At 40.1% G+C, this 16716-nt stretch overlaps 1 protein-coding gene across 6 annotated transcripts in view; it reads right to left on the bottom strand.

Annotated features, from left to right (window-relative positions):
- Window positions 1–16716, bottom strand: part of SIPA1L2 (signal induced proliferation associated 1 like 2) — a 236073-nt gene that overhangs the window by 119003 nt on the left and 100354 nt on the right. The window lies entirely within an intron of this gene.

A 16716-nucleotide genomic window follows, 5' to 3' on the forward strand; every position in this document is an offset into this window, starting at 1 on the left:
AATTGGCTATATTATAGCTTTTGTTCAGAAGAGGTAAAATAGTTCTTTCATTCTTCTGCCAATGAGTAAGATAGCCTGTCATGAGTTTGGAAAATATGTAACACCTGAAAATGTTTGTGTCTAAATAAAGAAAGAATAAATTCAAAGAAAAATATTTGTAATTAAAGAGAAGAGTTATGAGATCAAGTGTCTACAAACATACGGGTAAATTGCAGTGTTTTCTATTTCCAGGGGCCTTTATTTTACAGGTCACTTGTGGCATAATGCACTAGAAAGTTGCACTCTTGTACATAACCAGTCCCAACTAGAGATGACATTAACAAACGCATCCACGAAATGCAAAGAACCACTTTAATCGTTGCTTTGAAACTCTTTTATCCTTTTATTTATAAAATAAATGCCATCCAAATAATTAGGACAAACCCTACCTTCCTTTCTTTTCCGTGTCATGGCATATATTGAAATATCAGTATCTATACAGCACAAGGGGGTCAAGAAGGAACATGCTCAGACTAGAAGCACAGTTAACAGTCTGACCACCTTGAGATCAACCCACCACCCAGAGAGAAGAGCAAACCAGCATCTCCTCACATTTGTAACCTATTCACCACGCTCCACAGGGAAGCTCTGAGTTTAGGCCACCAACTAATAGATGTGCAAAATAAACCAGAGAAACTATTAAATATTAAAACTAGGATTAGCAAGAATAAGATGATAATTAGTCCTGGAAAACATGATCAGCCATTATAATTTATTGGGCTCAGATTCTTACTTGAAAATCTATCTTCTGAGCTTTTACATTCCTCTAACATTTGTAGCTTTTTCAATGTTTAACAGATGAAATTAAAGTTACAAAATATTTATTACACATATCTTGTGAAAAAGTGGAAGACACCAATATATAGTCAAAAAATAAAGATTAGCTGGGTGTGATGGCTCACACCTATAATGCCAGCACTTTGAGAAGCTGAGGCAGGAGGATCGCTTGATCCCAGGAATTTGAGATGAGCACAGGTTACACAGCAAGAGCTCATCTCTATAAAAACTTTTTTTTTTTTAATTAGCCAGGCGTGGCAGTACACACCTGTAGTCTCAGCTACTTGGGAGGCTGAAGCAGGAGGATCCCTTGAGCCCAGGAATCAGAAGTGGCAGTGAGCTATGATCGCCACCAATGCACCACAGCATGGGCAACAAAGTGAGATCCCATCTCAAATAAAGATTTTTAAAAATAAATAATATACGAAATTAAAAATAGATGAATCTATGCTGAATCTTATCATTAGGCTTACTACAAAGGCAAAAACTATAGCAGACTCAGAGCATGTGATATTCTTTCCTAAAGGTATCTCAGAATATTCCTTCTGTTGTGAAATTTTGAAAATTTGTTTGTGCTAAGAACATTAGCTTTAGTGGACAGCTACTAATTTTTCCTATCTAGAATCCACTCCCCTTTCTTCTGGTAACAGTGGCTTGAATTGCTTTGGAGAATCATTTAATTTGTGTGAGGCTAACTCCACACCTAACATGTGGCCAGTTAAGAATACCTCACCCCCTGGCCACAATTACTGGTCCTGGGATGTAGCCCGGATCCCATCTCCTAGCAACTCCTCCCCTGAGATTTTGCTCTACTGTAGCTTGTGGAAACTCTGTGGTTGTTTAATCTCTCCCCCTCCTCCCTTGTTTTCTACGCCCTGCCCCAGACATACCAAGCATCTTTCAAGTCTTCAAACAGCCCACTCTCCAGGCTTGTGCCCCAGCTGTTCCTTCTAAATGGAGCATCCACTGCTTGAGCTGAACTGACAACCATTCATGATCATCTCTCTCCCCACAACTGGGTGACTCCACCACATATTCCCATGGTGTCCTCTACTTCTCAAACACCCATTTCCATGCCTTCTAAGGACTTCCTGCTTCTCTCTGTGTGTCTCTCCCAGGAGAAAGCTCTGTGAATCCAGATGATGTTTGTTTTCTTCCCCATTTTATCTACGGTGCCTGGAGCTGTTTCTAGTATGTGGTAGATGTTTAATAAATATTATTAAATTAACAAATTACTAAACAAATATACTAGGCAGTAAGCCCTTATATTAGAAAATATTTAAATGAAAAATTCTGGTGGTTATAGGAATATATTATACAATATATTGTAGCCACAAAAGTTTCATTTGATATAACTTTGTAGAAAACCACTCATTATAAAGTCAAATACCTATGAATGGTTGTTAACACTTTGCAGGACACTATTTGCTCCATGGCATTTTCCCAAATCCTTACAACAGGTAAACACAAAATTCAGCAGCTATTCCACTCTGAAAAGAGAGCTTCCCACCCCCACTTCCGTACCAACCAAATGAGGTGATTACAGACATGCCTTCTAATTGTACACAGAGAAAGGAATGCCATACTTCATCTTCTAAGCATCTCGGCAGCTTCCTCTAGTAGACCCAAGGCCCATTCCCAAACATGGTAGGTAATAAAATGGCCAATCCTGCCACCAGTCTCTGTCCTCTTGTGAGCGTGGCTAAGCGGCTGTCTGCAGAGCTCCATTTTCTGTAGGTGGCATGCTGCCAGCTTCCTGGGGCTCTGGATGCCTGCCCGTGAATGGTACCACTCCAAAACTGGATGGCACATAGAAACCATGCACTTGAAAGACCTAGTCAAAAGGCCACCTCAGCTTCGTGTCCGAGTTAGAGAAGAAGCCATATGAACCGAGGGCCCACACATGCCTTCTTCTTCGTGAGCAGCTGTGAGTCGCGCCTGTCCTTCCCCTCTCTGTGATTTTACATCATTTCGTCATTCTAACAGATTGTAAAAACCCAGTTATGAGAGTTTTAGACTGGCAAATGCAGAGTCCTCAAACAAAAAGGCCATGGTATTTTTCCTTAGAAAGCAAACGTGCTATGAAATGAAATATTAAAAAGATGTAGAATAAACTGGATCCTCATTGTACATGTATATGGTGAGTGCCACTGGTACCACTTGCTCCCTCCTGCCTTATTCTAATTAAAAGCACAAGGATACTAACTGCTTTCCTAAGTGAATAGTTAAATGGACTCATACTTCTAAGCTGGTATAGCTTAAGAAAAAGCAAACATCAAGGAAAATCTGAGACTCATTTAATACCTTCCCTAGAACTTTATAAAGATGACAGACTAATCTTCTATATGAGGCCTGTGACCTTGCCAGCAACATGAATATCCTCTCTTCCAGGTAATTTCCTAAACCTAGATTCTGACCATCTGGAGGGTGGTGAGAAGACAGAGTTTGCCTTCGAATGATCTAATTAAAATGGATCTCTAGATTTTGTCTACATACAGTTTTCTTTCTGTTCTTTAAGCTAATTTTTACTGTGTGGGGCACTGGCCTTCTACCCATAGTTTCCAATTATTCTTGCATTTCATGAAATTCTATAGCTTCTGCTCCCCAGTAAAAGTAAATAATTATCACCAACATTCTGCAAGCACCTTAAAAACCCAGACGGAAACCCCACAGGTAGTGGGGAGCCCACAAGTCAGGAAGGGCTAGGGAAGGCCACCAATCAAAATTGAAGAATTTTAGAGCTTGAAGGAGCTGTTCTCATGCTCTCTTGGTAGTAATTTTAAAGGGATAGAAAAGAAATGGAGAACACTTGATATTTAAGCATAATTGTCTTTAAATAAGATGTTTTTCGAAGTTTTCCATGAGACATCAGTGAGTCTTTAAGGCAAATATTATAGTTATAATTGAGACACTTATCAGGACTGCAGCTGTAGCAAATGGATTGAAAACCACAAAATGCACAAATTACGAGCCCCATTCAAGGGAAAAAATGGTTAAAATTATATAGCAGATTTATAATACAAGTATAACTATAGTAAAAAAAAAAAAGCTTATTTTTCATGCCAGCATCCCAACAGCTCTAATACTAATATGGATAATAGGACAGGGAATAAAAGGAAGAACAAACTGATCCCACTTTTACCCTCTCTCTGTGTCCAAGAAGACAATCAATGAGCTGAGGTGCTGCTCGCACTTGAGGTCTGATCACCTAAAATGCATTTACCAAAAACTAAGCCTGGTATTAAGTGAAATTATAATCAAATAGCTATAAAACAACCCATTAACTCACATTCCTATTACAGGAGAATATGAAAATCAAAACTATAAGACAATTTGATAAGTAGCTACTATTAAATAATAATGGTAATAAATTGATATACAAGTTCAATAATATTTTTGCCTGGTAAGTTTTTGATAGATCTGAACATGAAAATAAGTTCTTAAACATCTATCTTGAATTAAACACTGGGGTGGTACCAGAGATAAATATTTTTGAACATGAGAACATAAAAACCAGCAGAATTCTCCTCTTTGGGGTTTTATAACATAGGGGTAACCTATGATCTGCGAAGGGGAATAAAATCTTTTCTTGCTGGAAAGTTCACACTGGTGTTAGGCCAACTAATTTTTAAAGTACTCCACATGCTATTTGGAGGAATTTCTCAAGTGACGTCCCAGAAAAGCTGATCTCCTTGATGTGGTTAAGAATTTTTTCACTGGAGTAAAGCAGGACCTCAATAAAGAAACCCTGAAGGATTTAGTCTCCACAAGAAACCCATATTATGAGTTTCCTTTATACTGATTTGTACTTCATAGTGGAGGAAAGGGCCCAATCAAAGGTTTGTTAAATGGAGCTCTTGGGTGATTCTGTAAGTAAAGCAGCTTGGTAAACTCCATCTGAGTGGGGTCCTGGTCTGTCACAGTCACTGCTTCTACTCCCAGTCATGCCTGACACTCGGTTGACAATCATCATTAACCTATATCCATCCATTTAAATGGAAATGACTGCAGACCAAAGTATCCCAAAGCCCTGAGTCAATACATTATCATAACACATGCATGGAGCACACCGATTCTCATTTGTCTCTTTTGGTCTCCTGGCTGGCTCCTCCTCCTCCTCAGGTTGTCTTTAAATGCTGATGTTTTTCAGGGTTTACCCTAGCCTGCCTTCTCTTTTAATTTTATACATTCCCTTGTGCCATCCTCGTAGTCTCATATGCCATCTCTATGCTGATGACTCATGAAATCCTTATCCACAAGCCCAAAGACGTCTCACAGTCGACATTTCCAAGTTGCACGAAGATAGTCTAGGTCCAAGTTGCATGAAGATAGTCTAGGTCCTTCTGCCTACCCCTCCCTGCACCCAAATCTGCTCCTCCTCTGCCCGGCTCAGGGAAAGGCACCACCAACCACTCAGGTGCCCAAGCCAAACACCCAGTGCTCATCCTGCCTTCCCTTCACAGCCCACATTCAATCCTGCCCATTTTACCTTCCAAATACTCCTCAAATCCATGTCAATTTCTCCATCTCGACTGCCACAACCAGAGTTAGAAGCACTATCATAGTTCTCCTAGATTATAATGAGACCCTTCAACAGTTCCTTATTTCCCTCTGAATAAAGCTGCTTGCTTTAAGGCAGCACAGGCCACTCATGATTTGGTCCATGAGTTCCAGCCCCTTGTGCAGCTGCTGGATTTCCACCCTCTATGCTCCCATGTGTTGACCTTCATGTTCTTATCCTCTGTACATGCCACTACTTCCGCCCACATCTCTTCAAGATGTATTTATTTCCTGCCTTGTTAAGAGGTGTTATCCATCACACCTCAGTTCACATATCATGTTTTTAAAAAGCCTTCTCAAACCTTAAGGTTGGGTCTCAGTGATCTTACTTTTGGCCCCCATAGCATTGTGCCTTTTTTTTTTTCTTTTTTACTCTAAGTTATACCAGACTATTCTATACCAGTTTATTATTTGCTGCTATCCTCCTCTAAACTCGAAGCATGGTGAAGACATAGACATGTCCTGGCATAGGGACCCTCGGCAAATATCCAGCTCTACCATACGCTGCTGAGATGATGGTAAAGCCATCTGTAATCTCTGAGCCTCAGTTTCCTATCTGTAAAGTGGGAATAATTGTATCTATTTCAAAGGATTATTCTAAAGATTCAGTGGGACCTAAAGCCGTGAAATAGCTGAAAATGTAATATATGAGTGTATATTTATTGATAAACATACTGATTTGAAATTGAGCAAATGAATGAAACGCTAACTATTCCAAAGGAACACAGTAAAGGAAATAGTCAGATTTACAAAATATGGGATGACTGCTCACTGATTTACACACAAAGAATAAGAGAACACAAATCGGTAACTGACTGCAGTGTTTAAGCTGATTCTCCAAGAGGCAAAGAAAAGCTTTTAGAAGCTGAGTGAGTTGCCCAAAACAATCTCCAGGGAGGCACTATTCTCTTCCCAACTACAACTTATATTTGAAATTATCTGAGAGACTTTATACTGTATTAGAATACGGCTTTTGTAAAGTTTTAAACTTCCTGTATGTCAATAAAGAACAAGAACCAATTTCTGGTAGTAAACTGCTACCCTGCCCATCATTCTGTAAGTCAAAAATAGAATAAACAAAGGGCTGTTTTGTTAAATAGAGAATTTTGATCATGGAGTTCTTTGAAGGAGACAGAAGAACAGCTGTGAGTATTGACTGCTTCCCATTAAATCTTTTTAAATCAGAAAGAGATAAAAAGAGATAGCCCTCACCTCCTTCTCTCAGGAGGTTATTAGTTAATACATCTTTTCAGCAATGTGACCCCTGAATTACAGATGGCACAGTAGGAAATCAGTCATTCCAATTAATAATTTAAGCAGAGGCATTTGTGTCTGAGGAAAACACAGCAAAAGGAGAAAAGAATTTCTACTTGATGTCAACCAATATAGACTGTACTTACTAATTTCATTTAGAAATCATAAAAAATAATCTGTCCTATTCTTTAAATGAATGTTTAGTGACAGTGGGTAGCAAAGAAGAGAACATGAGCATTTTATAATGAAAACTGGCAGGATGGGGCCTTAAAAAAATACAATCCTTCCTGAAAACATTCTGTTCTCACTAATATTATTTTCCATTGAATCCACAGTGAAAACTCTTGCAAAATATCTGTATTACGGTGTTCAACAAAACTAACATCAATCAATATTGTTAAAAATTGAACTAAACTATACAAAGCATGTACCGTCACTGTATTTATTAAAATGCAACAAGTAAACACAAAGCCTTCAAATCTGAAGATGCTTCCTTTCAACTTAGCATAAAGGACATGAAAAGAAAATCCTGCCAATCCATACAACAGTCTAGTATTTGATTTTTTAAAAACAGTAATTTTAGCAGCAAATACACAACAAACTCCATTCACTACTCACACACACACTGAAAGCCATCTTCGCACTGTTCCCATGTTTACTTGAATTATAAGATACTGAGTTTTGCTGAACAGTTTTATGTGGTTTATTGTCTGATATAAAAAACCCTCTTGTTACTTCAGTAAATCAACATATTCAGTTCTACTAGGCACTGTACTAGATGCTGTGGGTGGGAGGAGTATGAAAGATGAATGAAAGAGCTTCCTAATCCTCAGGAAGCTTAGCTGGGTAAGACATGCACATGAATAATGAGTCATAGAAGAGATGAAGTTAAAACAATAGTATACTACTTCTGACCAAGCAAGTTACAAAAGTCCATGAGTGTGTCACACATGCATGTCACACACACACACACACACACACAAACTCCCCATGCCAGTGAGGATCTGGGGGATGCATATCCCACATGCTACAGACAGATGCAAACTGGCAGCACTCTTTGAACACCAATAAGGTAATATATATTAAGTCCTATAAAACTGTTCAAATCATTTGGCTCAATACTCTACATCTGAAAAATCTACCCAAGAAAATAAGAGACTTATAATAAGAAAACAAAAAACTTATATAGAAAAATATTCATCCAAAACTACAAGAATGAAAAATCGGAAACAGTCTTAACAGTCAGTGATCAGGGATAAACATAGTACATATATAAAATAAAATACTATACAATCCCAATTTTTTAAGAACATGCATCAACTTGAGGATTTATAATATAATATTATGTGTAAACATAAACACCTATATACAAAAAGCTTTATATAAAGCATGAAACAAAGTATGTTAAAAATCTATATACATAAAAATACAGGAAAGAAACACCCCCATATTATGATAGTGGTTAGCTCTTATAATTAGCCTTATGCATGCTTTCTGCTTTCTTTCTTGTATTTTTCTAATATGCCCAAATTACGTAACTGTATATGTATGCTAACTTACACATATACCAATAAACTTTAAATTCAATAAATATAATATTTTTTTAAAATCCTTCATAAAACCAATGGATGTTTAAATTACACAGAACATATAATATTTTTCCTTGTATAAAAAGAGGACTGTTAGTTTCTTCTTCTCCCTTTTAAAGTCCTACATAAGATAAAGAAGAAAATGGATATTAACATTGAATGAACAATACCTACTGTTGATTAATGTTTTCTTTATGGCAGGTATTTACAAAAATACTGCCCTTCATTCCCATATAACAGAAATTACTTTTGTTAGAATAGCTTTTTCTTTTTTTTTTTTTAGACGGAGTCTGGCTCTGTCGCCCAGGCCTGAGTGCAGTGGCGCAGTCTCAGCTCACTGCAACCTCCACCTTCCTGGTTCATGCAATTCCTCTGCCTCAGCCTCCTGAGTAGCTGGGATTACAGGCACCCGCCACCAAGCCTGGCTAATTTTTGTTTGTTTGTTTTGTATTTCTAGTAGAGACGGGGTTTTACCATGTTGGTCAGACTGGTCTGGAACTTCTGACCTCAGGCAATCCGCCCGACTTGGCCTCCCAAAGTGCTGGGATTATAGGCATGAGTAACCACACCCGGCCAATAATATTTTATACTCAAATATATTTTCACAGGCTTTACACCCCATGAGACGCTTGGTGCACTGCAAGGCTGCTCATTTCGTAGATGGCACAAAAGATTAAGAATTAAGAGCTTTGCATCACACCTCTGGAGAAACGACTGACGCGAGGACCCTCAGCAGGCCACTTATTTCGGTTTCATCTGCACAATGGGGATAATGTCTGCTTAGCACACTTAGATAAATGTTGTGGGACAAGTGAGGAAGCACACATAAGTACTCCAGAAAATTTAACACCACAGATGCAAACTATGAGTCTAATCACCACCTGATACCTGAGCGAGCAGACGCCTGGATAGGCAGGTAGAGCGATTTCCTCTCGGGCGTATGTCCAGTCCTTAGCTAGCGTTCTTTCCGTCTCACTGAGGAATAACTTGTGCCCAATTAAAAACAGCTTTGAGGAGCCGAGAGAGGAAGGCAAATCAGAAAGTGGGACAGACCAAGCTGCTGGCAAAACTGCAACTGAGGAAATCAATATTATCTACAGAAAAGGTTGCCCTTAGGTTCTAGACCAATATTCCACTTCCTAACCTCTCTGAGAAGTGCCTAAGACTCTCCTAGTCCCTGTAGTGCCAATACTGAACGCCAGTTAAAGTGGACTGTGCTGCAGGAAAACACAGACCCGGCCTCCCCAGGCCTGTATCTGTCATCCTACCTGGGACCCTGGTGCCTGGCAGCATCTGAGTCTAACTCCTCAAAAAGCATGCCAGATGGTGTGTACACCTCTCATGGGATCCCCTAACCCTGCAGTCCCCAACATTTTTGGCACCAGGAACCATTTTCGTGGAAGACAATTTTTTTCACAGACTAGAATGGGGTGGGTAGGGTGGGTGGGTTGGGAAGAAACTGTTCCACTTCAGATCATGAGACATTAGAGTGCTCAACCTAAATGTATGTGCAGTTCACAGTAGGGTTTGCGCTCCTATGAGAATCTAATGCTGCAGCTGATCTGGCAGGAGGCGGAGCTCAGGCAGTAATACTCGCCTGCTGCTCGCCTCCTTCTGTGCAGCCCGGTTCCTAACAGGCCATGGGCCCCTGCCATAACCCACTGCTTGAGAGTTCTTCCAACTCCAGAATCTATATACTGTAGGCCTATGACACATGCCCTGCCCTGAGTTGATAACCCTAAAATTAGACTGATTCTCCAAGGTGGGCCTAGGCAGCAAGTCACTCATCTGAGACTGTGCCCCCCTGACCGGTATCTGAGACAGGGAGGCCAGGGCTGTGGATTTTTACATCCTCTCACTGCAGATGTCCCTGCCCACATCAAGACTGTGCCCAAGGACTCTTCCCTCCCAGACTGAAGTGTCCTGCTGAGGGGCCAGTACAGTCCTCTTCTGAGGAGGCCTCCCCAAAGCTTCCCATATGGCCGTCTTCTTGGGGGCCTGATAGAATAAGGACAAAGTACCAGTGTGTCAGTCCAACTACCCAGGAACTGTCACCAAAATAAAGCAATCCCACAACGACAGGCCAGCACAATGATCTGGTGGGTGAAGAAAAATGTTAAAAATACTGGCTCCACTGTGTCAAGTCCAAATTCTATGTCCCTCTGCAGCAATAAACTTGTCCTAAAATAAAACAAGGAACTTTGTGGTACAACTTCCAAGGTCACTAAATTAAAAAGCAGAAAAGAGGACAGGAGCAGAAGGGGGTCCATACTTGTTAATTGTCTGGTTTGACTCATAATTGTCCCAGATTTGTTGGCTAGCTCATCCGATTCTTCAGAAAACAAAGTTTCCTGGAAACTCAAATCCAGGAGTAATGCTAGGATGAATCCTCAAGAAATGTTTTCCCATAATGTACTTCTTTAGAAGGTTTTGCTTCCAGAGGGATACCGTTTCAATTCACTAGGCACAGGGAGCAAATTCCAGGGCACTGAGGGCAAGATTCTTTTTAAACATACTGGATTTGGAATGTTTCAGGTATGAACTGAGTGCTAAATATGAAAAGGAAACTTAAACCACTTTTAATTACAGATGCCCACTAATTAATTTGGCTTATTTTTAAGAAGTTCATAACACTAAAGATCTTTACCTGAAAAAAAAAAAAAGGAAAAAAGAATGACCACTTAAGATGATACACAGCATTTTCTAAAATAACAAGAACACCAAAAACCCCATTTTCTTCTTCTTGTTTTTTTTTTTTTTTTTTTTTGAGACAGGGTCTCACTCTGTTGCCCAGGTTGGGGTGCAGAGGTGCAATCAATAGCTTACTGCAGCTCAAACTCCTGGGCTCAAGTGATCCTCCCACTTCACCCTCCCAAGCAGCTGGTATTACAAGTATGTACCACCATGCCCAGATAATTTTTTAATTAAAAATCCCATTTTCTTATAAAAAATATGATCATGGGAAATTACTGCTTTCTTTGCATTTCCAAGTTAATGAATAAGAGTGGGATGCAGAAACTGTAGTTATGATGACTCTGAGACAAACAGAACACCCAACAGTGAAAACCGATCTCATTAGCAAGTAAGCAAGTTTTATATATATAGAAAACTTGCTTACTTGCTGTCCTTTATATATACTTACCATATATATGGTATATATATATCATCAACTTTCTAAAAACCACAGGTAGACCCAAAGAACTTGTCTGAATATTTTCTTTATTATAAAATGTTAGTATTAACATAATTACATTTATTGAAGGATTTACTATTCCCCAAACCCTTGTAGGTTCATTCGATCCATTAGAAATCTCCGAAGAGACAAGAAAGAGACACCTCTCTCCATTAAACAGACAAGGAAAAAGTCTTAGGACAGGAAAGTAAGCATTTGCCTGCAGTCAAATGACTGTGTTTCAAGAGAATCAGAACTAGAATCCAAGTTGCTTCATTTTTTTCTACTGTCACAGGTTCTCAAATTTACACACAGCTTTTTAAAAATTAGAAATAAAAACAAAACACAAACATTACTGGCTTCATCTGTTCAAAAGAACCCAACCTAACCCAAATTTGTTAATTTATAGACAAATTCATTAACTTCAAGCAACTCTCCTGCTCCTCCTTCCTGTAACGGGCAACTCTCCTCTTCATCCTTCTTAGAGCCAGACTAAGGGTAGAACTGGACAGGCCTAGGAAAAGGCGGCAGCTCCTCCAGCCTCACATCACTGGTGAGACCCACGCACAGACCCGGCTTACAATCAAGTGTGGCACTTTCTTCCCATTTGGCTCCTGCTAGTTGCCCAAATAACCCAAGGAAACCTCAAGTGTTTGACTGGCAGAGCAGATTGGACATGATCCCAAGCATACTACCCCCAAATAACATCAAAACCTCACACCACCACTCCCAATCGCATTTTACCGACACTTTTGGTTTTTCCCTCAAAGAAACATTTTTTCTTCCCTTGTACAGAGAGCACTGTGTGGTGTTTTGGGTGTTAACCACCCACTTAGACTCACAATCAGAACATGAGATCTTAAGGGAGATAATCTATTCTCACACCCCCACTTTGTAAACCCAGAAGTTAAGTGATTTGCCTAAGGTTACAACACTAGTTAAGAGCAAAATGGATGTCCCACTGGGGTCCCAAAATGCTAATAGTTAGGTCGTTGTCCTTTATACTTTTTATTTGAATGTTGTATTAATGATAATGATCAGTTATGATACATAGGTATCTCAGTTGGGCTGAAAATATCTACATGACCACCCTGTATGCCCCCCACCTCTATGTTTTTGCTTATTCAGTTCTCTTGCTTGGAATGTTTTTCTTCTTCCACTGGAAGCGGCAAATCTAACACACTCAAAGCCATAATCTATGACTCTTTTCCCCTCTAACTTTACTCTAAAACTTAACCTTCAAAGTACTTTGTGTTCCTTTACTATATAACGGTATATATTATATTCATCCACGGACAATGACATACCACTTACGTATCTATCGACTTACTAAGTATGAAGCTGGGCACAGAAGAATGGGTGACATGGCTCTTGGCTTGGGAGAGGACAGTAAAAGCTTCCAGGTAAAGCATCCTTGAAGAGCATGGGCTCGAGGGTGCCAGAATACAGCTCGGCTAAAAGAATGCCCTGCTAAGATTTCCTGCTGTTGCTCTTGGCTCATGCTAGCTAAAACAATGTCCAGAGTTGTGCACCTTCTCATCCATATTCTAGCTGCTAAGATTAAAAGCCTATACATTTGCAAAACTGGAAAGCAGCAAGGATATCACGATAGGATGACAAATCAGATCACAATTTCTTTCTTTCTTTCCTCAGCTAGGAGTAAACAGTTTTAAGTTTTGCTTTTATTCTTACGGAGGAAAAAAGGTATTGCCAACTTTGGCCAACAGAAGGCAAGAGAAAGCCGTAAGAGATCTGTATTATGCTCTTGAGCACGGCCCCACCTATTGCAGAATGATGTGTCATCAGCAACCTGAAGCCTCATTTCACCATCAACCCCACAGTTTGGGAGAGAAGTGCTGGTTCCCAGACTTCAGTATGAGCAGTCACTGATGATTAAAGCCTAACTTCTCTGACCCTTGTCATTGAAGGTGAACCAACCTGTTTCTCCTGCAGTCTTTCCTGTATAACCAGAATCCTCATCATCTCTGGGGGCAGGAAGCCTCACTATTTATTCTTTTTTTTTTTTTTTTTTTTTAGATGGAGTCTTACTCTGTCGCCAGGCTGGAATGCAGTGGCACAGTCTTGGCTCACTGCAACCTCCACCTCCCAGGTTCAAGCGATTCCCCCACCCCAGCCTCCCAAGCAGCTGGGACCACAGGCGCACACCACCACGCCCGGCTAATTTTTTTGTATTTATAGTAAAGAAAGGGTTTCACCAAGTTGGCCAGGATGGTCTCAATCTCCTGACCTCATGATTCACCTGCCTCGGCCTCCTAAAGTGCTGGGATTACAGGCGTGAGCCACCATGCCCGGCCGCCATTTATTCTATTTGCATTTACAACCCCCATCACATTTTAGCCACGGAGTTTCTCCTTTAAGCACAGGCCTGAGGCCCTCCATAAAAGTGCAGTACAACTAGAAAGGGTTCTTAAGTCTTCACAACAGATTTCTGAGCAAAAAGGTAAATACTTCTTTTCGCTAAAAAAAAAAAAGTTAACAAGTTTGGGGTTGTTTTGTCCAGAGGTTCCCAAATCTGACTATACATTTTTAAAATTACCTAACAGATGTTTATACCTTGCTTCCTGGACTCTAGCCCCAGAGATTCTGGTTCAGAGGACCTGAAGCAGCCCTGGAATCTAGAATTTTAGAAGGGAGTTGTCATGCACTAATAGGATTGGAAGCTACTGGCTTCAACATAATTCTAACAGAGGAAAACTAAAGTTAAATACATGACTCTAAAATCTCCGTTTGCCCCTTTCACAAGTACTGAACCATCTTCCACTTAAACAGCTGAATGCAGTACAATTTATTTACTCACAAGGTTCTTTAGTTTTGAAGAAATGAAAATCTGAAATTGGGAACGCTCTATTAATCATTTATATGAGTCCAAAACACTATAAATTTCTACTCTGGTAACAGTAGCCTGGGTTTGCTCTGCTGTCAAAATATACTCTAAATTGCAACATTTACTGAGCATTCTGTAGGTGCCAAGCACATTCTAAATGCCTTTTTAAGTATTTGAATTTTGATAACCTTATATGATAAGAATTATTATTATCCCCAATTTAGAGTAAAACTTCTCAAGCCTCTAAATACAGCATTTAAGGCCCTACCCAAATTTAGCTGCATTCTACCTATCCACCTTACCAACCAAAACCACTAAGACCACCTTAAAATCTTCTCAAATACACCTGAGCCCCTCCAACCTCCCTAGCTTCCTTCTTGGAGTTCCCTCCCTGCAATGTCTTTTCCATCCCCTTTCTTGTGATATTAAATATGCAGACATTGACATAAGACCTAAGTTCAAATCCTGGCTTAGCCATGTACTCACTCTGCTCCTCTAGGCACATTTCTTAAACCCTCAGAATCTGTTTCATCATATGTAGAGGAGGTTTTATTTTTTCAACAAATACGTATACGTGACTACTACCTTCCAGGTACTAGTCTAGAATCAAAGATGCAGGAATGAAAGGTCCTGGAAAAGGTCCTGCTCTCACAGGACACGTATTCTGGCAGAAGACATCATGTAACACAGAGGAACATCTTTTGGTTCTTCTTAGTAGTTGTGGTTGGTAATGTGGATAGGTAGAATGCAACTGAATTTGAGTAGGGTCTACATAACTTGTTCAAAGCAACTGCTATCATGGGACAGGATCAGAAAGGTTGGGGACATGTAGGCGCCGGTATGGGCGTTAACGGAAGGGTAGCGTGGCTAAGGAAATACCTGAAGAAAAGGATGAGGAAATGAGCCACACAGACAGACAGTAAGGGAGAAGGAGGAGGGGAAGGAGCTCCAATCAGGGACTGGAATTGGGAGCAAGCCTGGCACATACAAGGACAGCAAGGACACAGGTTAGAAAGGTAGTGGGCTCAGATCCGGGAGGGACTGATGGGCCACAGGAAGGATTTGACTTTCATTCTAGACAGTTCTAAGCAGAGGAGTGAGATCTGACTTAGCCATTCTGTTTGTGGTGATGAGGAAAGGCTCCAGGGAACTAAGATGGGAAGGATGGAGGTAAGCCCACTGCAATAATGCAGGCAAGAGAGGGTGATGGGGTCTTGAACCAAGTGGCAGCAGTACAGACGGTGAGAAGCAGACAGCTGCCGGTTGGGAGGATTGAACTGGCAGCTTCAGCTGATGAATGGGCTGAGCAGGAGAACAAGAAAAGTCAAGAATGACTCCAGGATTTTTGGCATAAGTAACTGAGAGGATGAAGTTGACCTTTATTAAGATAGAGAAGGTTGTAGAAGGGAGCATCGGTTATAGTTAAATAGATCACATGTGCAAAATGCTTATGAGCACAAGACCTGAGACACAGTAAGAACTTGATAAATACTAACAGTGTTTTTGCTGTTGTCATCATCAGTCCACATGAAACCTTGAAATCTTCCAGCTCACACTGATCACCCCTTACTGTAAACTCAGCTGTATGTTCAATTCATTTGGGCACATAATAAATGCTGACTTACCTTGCATTTTTGTGCAGTTTTTCAATGGGGATAAAAAATAAATTTAGCTTGTTTGTGTTTCCTGAAGGCAGTAAAGTACATCCCATAACACTTCTTAAAACAAACTGAAATGTCTAGGGAGTCAATTTGTATTTTAAAAAACAAAGATCCTGAGGCTTAGCTGTTATATGACCCAATCAGGACAAATGCCCAGAGTAATATAAGCAAAAGCAAAACAAAACCCAGATTTCATGTCCTTGTTAAAAACACTGAGGTACAGCAGAGCAATGAGATGCCTACCTCATTTCTGCAGGAGAAATGGTAAAGAGAACTGTGGAACTAAGGTCCCTGAAATACAGAACAAGATGAGGCTGGGGTCAAGACAAAACCTGCCTTCTGTGGTACAATGCTCCATAATGACATTAGCTGTCCAGATCTTTAAATCCTGTCAGATTTTGAAAATGAGATTCTAGAACTGACAGAGGGCATGGGTCAGAGGTTCCCAAAGGCCTGTCTGTGGACCAGTGCCAGGTCAGTTGCTGGATAATTAGCTGAAGAATTTGTTAAAAACACAAATTCCTTAGCCACTGTCCTAGGAATCCTGACTCATGAGATTGGGTGTGGGGCCCCCAGACAGTTTTTAACAAGTTCCTCAGGTGTTTCTGGTGTTGATTCATCTTTGAGATCCACAGGGTAAAAAAATAATTTGGAAAATATAAAACATTACACAAGCATATGGTATGATTAAACCATTAATTCAGAAGCAGCATTAATGATTGAGTTACCCTTTAAAGTCACCCTATACTTCCTTCCCTATCACCCAGTGATGATGTTTGTTTAAGACCACAGTTCTCCTCCAAGTGCTGGATCCCAGGT

Source organism: Hylobates moloch, unplaced genomic scaffold (genome assembly GCF_009828535.3).
Source record: "Hylobates moloch isolate HMO894 unplaced genomic scaffold, HMol_V3 SCAFFOLD_18, whole genome shotgun sequence".
NCBI lineage: Eukaryota > Metazoa > Chordata > Mammalia > Primates > Hylobatidae > Hylobates > Hylobates moloch.